The 880-nt window shown below is 36.6% G+C and overlaps 1 non-coding gene across 1 annotated transcript; it reads right to left on the reverse strand.

The window, feature by feature from the left end:
- Positions 1-233: 233 nt before the first annotated feature.
- TRNAF-GAA lies at positions 234-306 on the reverse strand. The gene has a single exon. It is a non-coding gene; the product is annotated as a tRNA-Phe (tRNA).
- Between the last annotated feature and the right edge of the window lie 574 nt (positions 307-880).

Here is an 880-nt window from a genome sequence, read left to right on the forward strand (position 1 = left end):
TGTAGCTAGGCATTTGCTCAAAATTTCTGTTAAGTATCATACAGAAGTACAATGATAAGCAAGAGATGTGAGCACCAACAGGCAAATCAAGAATGGAAATCAGAACAGTATCGTATCCCCACCTGCTGACATCAAGATTTTATTATCTTGAAACTGGAAATTAGTTCACTATCAAAAACAAATATATGTAATATACTCCTCCCACTTCTACAAAAAAAAAAAAAAAAAAAACTTGCCGAAACCCGGGATCGAACCAGGGACCTTTAGATCTTCAGTCTAACGCTCTCCCAACTGAGCTATTTCGGCTGTAACTTTTTTTGTATGTATTACTTCTAAGAAGTGAAAGAAATACAGTTTGTCAGTGGAGTAGAGGTCATTAGTTCAACTAACTGTAGTAAATACAGTGTGCTTTCAAGCTTCACAGCCTATATGCTATCAGCAAAGGACTTGCTTATTAACACTGCATGCTCTCACATGCCATTCAAAGCAAATACTCAGTTTTTATGCTGCAAAACTCAGTGCTAATCAGAAGAGCTTCTAGTACCCATAATTACATTCAAAAGTGATTTATTTTTGGTGTGCAAGTCATAACTGTGAGTGATGCATTCGAAAAGGTCACTGTGCATTGTTGCACTAAACTAAATTTACAGTAGAGGTGCTTTCTCTACTGTGCACTGGGGGGACATTTGATTACTCATATGAAGAAAGTTCATGTAAAATAGACTTTCACCTTCATGCCAACAGAAACGAAAAAAAAAAAAAGACAGCCATCTCCAAGCCACATGAAGTGTTTTCATTACACAAATCAGTGTGCCTCATTTTCAATGCATTTCACACCTCTCAATCTCTTAGCACAAGAAATTTGAACAAAGCCAGAAAT

Source organism: Protopterus annectens, chromosome 16.part0, assembly GCF_019279795.1.
Source record: "Protopterus annectens isolate FY-2018-M chromosome 16.part0, PAN1.0, whole genome shotgun sequence".
Taxonomy (NCBI): Eukaryota; Metazoa; Chordata; order Ceratodontiformes; family Protopteridae; genus Protopterus; species Protopterus annectens.